The sequence below is a fragment of the Gopherus flavomarginatus genome, unplaced genomic scaffold (genome assembly GCF_025201925.1).
Source record: "Gopherus flavomarginatus isolate rGopFla2 unplaced genomic scaffold, rGopFla2.mat.asm mat_scaffold_34_arrow_ctg1, whole genome shotgun sequence".
Lineage (NCBI taxonomy): Eukaryota > Metazoa > Chordata > Testudines > Testudinidae > Gopherus > Gopherus flavomarginatus.
Window position 1 is genome coordinate 5203157 of NW_026115061.1, and position 3244 is coordinate 5206400.

The window sequence follows — 3244 nt, forward strand, 5'->3', positions numbered from 1 at the left end:
AAGCAGCTCACACTATTATATCTACATGTCATAATTTAGTCATACATCACAGGGTACAAATAAGTCCTATTGACTCCCTAAAGCATATGTGGTTCTTCCTGACAGAGAGACAGGAGTCAATTTGGAATGGGGAAAGGTGGTGGTATGCTACTGAAGCGTGACCAGCTGTGGAGGTGACTTGAATTCATAGACATCTTGGTCCTCCGATTTCCAGAGCAGTCTAGGATAGACTGGAGGACAAAGTTAATACCGTGTGGCTCTTATGGCTATAGGGCATTCTCTAGTTCTCTGCTAAGGCAAATGGAATCTGGTGTCTCTGCTCACACCACACCCATATCCCAGTCTCCAAATAAAATACTGTACTCTACCCCAAATCCAGTAAACGCTTTAAGTTTCTGCTGTCAAATGGTCAAAATAGAATTTTTTTCTCAAATAAAGATTTGTAGCTGTGATTTTCAAAGGACCCCAGGGAGTTAGACACCCAGTTTCCATTGGACATAGTGCAAAGCTAGCTGGGTTCCTAACTCCCTTGGGCCTCTTTGAAAATCCCAGTCTCAGTCCTTACCATTAGGTAAACCAAATTTGAAAATCTAGTCCAATATTTCATCAATAGGTTTCAGAGTCACCACCCTCTCTGAGAAGTAATGGAACCAAAATTCATCCCTGGCATAAATCCATTGATTTAAATGATGTTAGGACAGATATTTTAATCTGGGTATTTCTAAAGACCCCTAAGAATTGTAGATGCTCAAGACCTCTTTCCATTCACAGCCCTATAGGGTCCTTTATCAGGGTCATATATGGAGAGTTTATTTTCCATCGACAGGGTTTAGATGCTTATTTCTGCAGAAATTGTCAAAAGGCACCAGAAAAGTGGCTGTGATCTATGCTGCACTCCAAAGAGCCACAATCCGGCTTTGGATATCAGCGGGTATAGACGTACATCAACATGAATGCTACTATTTCCAAATACAATTTACATCACCATTACACAGTACGGTTACAGGTATTTCACCAGAGAACAAACTGACAATATCTCCCTCCCATTCCCCCTCCTCCCCACTGTAATTCCACCCACAGCAGCTTCATCTTTGAACACAAATGCTCTAGGGATGTGTTCTCAAGAATCCTTTTAAAGAATATATATTTAAGTTCTCCTCCAAGGTCTCCATTGTTAGTAATGGAGAGCCAGCATCATCTGATTATTTGAACTGGTACCATGCCTCTGACTGTAGTACTAGAGTTACAGGCCATGAAGATTAAAATCCTTTATTTATCCCTTGAATATGTGTGATATGGTCCATGAAAGGACAAACTTTCTCCAATACACAAGCACTAGTCCTGGCTAAGGGAAAGACTGGTATATAAGAGTTAAAGCAAAGATGGTGAATCAGGAGCTTTCCTATATCCTCCTTCAGGTACTCTTAAAGGTATGAGATCTACCAGTGAGGGAAGAATTCTTGAGTTTTCTCCCAAGCTCAGAAAGGGAGTGAGCTCTGCTGTTTAGTGATCTGGGAGACTCAGAATCAGGACTCCTGGGTTCTATTCTCAACTATGAGAGGTGAGTAGGGTCTATTGGTTAGAGAAGCAGAGGTTGGGAGCCAGCACTCCTGGTTTCTATTCCAAGTTTTGGCAGGTGAGTGGGGTCTATGGATTAGCACAGGGCGCTTGGAGACAGGTCTCATGGATTGTATTGCAGGGTCTGGGTGGGAGTGTATTGTAGTGGTAGAGCAGTGAGGTCTAGGAGCCACGAGCATTCTTCAGCCCTGTGAATGGTGTATGCTCTAGCAGTGACATTCCTGGGGTCTAATACAAGCTCCAGAAGGCAAGCAGGTTCTAGGGTTCAGATCAGGGTCAGGGAATCACAATGTCTAGCCTCCATTCCTGGATCTGAGAGGGAAATGGGATCTAATGGTTAGAGAGGATTAGTAGGAAGAAATTCTAGACTCCTGGTTCTGCCAGTGACCAAACTGAAATATGCAAATTCTTGTATCATAACTCCTTTTCCCTTGTTTATAGACCATTCTCCTCTCTGCTGCAGCCAGGTGAAGATGTGGTCATGGAGAATCAAACCACACCAACTGAATTCATCCTTCTTGGATTTCATAATATTCAAGGGTTACATTTCCTGCTGTCTTGGGTTATCTCCATCATCTACATCTTCACGATTTTGGGGAACATGCTCATCATCTTCCTCTCCTTGGTGGAACCTTGTCTCCAAACCCCAATGTACTTCTTCTTGGGAAACCTCTCCCTCCTAGACGTCCGCCAGACCACCACCACTGTCCCCCAGATGCTGGTGCACCTCGTCTCAGGCAGGAGCAGTATCTCCTATGCAAGGTGTGCAACACAACTCTACTTCTTCCTCTTTTTTGTGGTAGCTGAGTGCATCTTGCTGGCCACCATGGCGTACGACCGCTACATGGCCATGTGAAAACCCCTGCGCTACACGCTGTTCGTGAACAGGAAGTTTTGTGTTCTGCCGGTGTCAGTCTCCTGACCTAGTGGTGCACTCAATGCAGCCTTGCACACATTCCTCACTATCCACCTGCCCTTCCGTGAGGCCAACAGGATCAACTACTTCTACTGTGATATCTCACCACTGCTGGCTCCTTCCTGTGGAGACATCTCATCAAACATCACCATGATACTGGTCTCCAGCATCTTCTTGGGGTGGAGCCCCACCCTGTGCACTGGAATTTCATATGGATACATTGTTTCAAGGATACTGAAGATACATTCCCCTGAGGGGAGGAGCAAGGCCTTCTCCACCTGTATGTCACATCTCACTGCAGTCCAGCTCTACTGTGGAAGTAGTATCTTCACCTATGTCAGACGCCTCTCTAGCTACTCACTGGATAATGACAAGTTAATATCTCTGCTGTACAACATCCCCCATGTTAAACCCATTGATCTATACTCTGAGGAACAAGGATGTGAAGAGAGCCATGAAAAAGGTCCTTGTGAGGAAAATGTTCTTCTAAGAGAATCAAGAATACTGGCATCGGTATCTACTTCCATGAATGGGATGTAGTAAGTTAGAACATATGGGTTCCGTGAGTCAGGACTCTTGGGTTCTAATCTGCTTTCTGGGAAGGGAGTGGATTTTAGTCGATAGAGAAGGGGGACACTGTAAAGTCATTTCATATATTTGATGAGAAATACTGTGGAAGGTCTGGTCTACATGCAAAGTTTGCCAAATAGCTATGTGGGCTAGGAGTGTGAAAAAAGTCACAGTCCCTCA

At 44.4% G+C, this 3244-nt stretch overlaps 1 pseudogene; it reads left to right on the plus strand.

Annotated features, from left to right (window-relative positions):
• The first annotated feature begins 1382 nt into the window (after positions 1 to 1382).
• LOC127042195 (olfactory receptor 5V1-like) lies at positions 1383 to 2984 on the plus strand (annotated as a pseudogene).
• Positions 2985 to 3244: the final 260 nt, after the last annotated feature.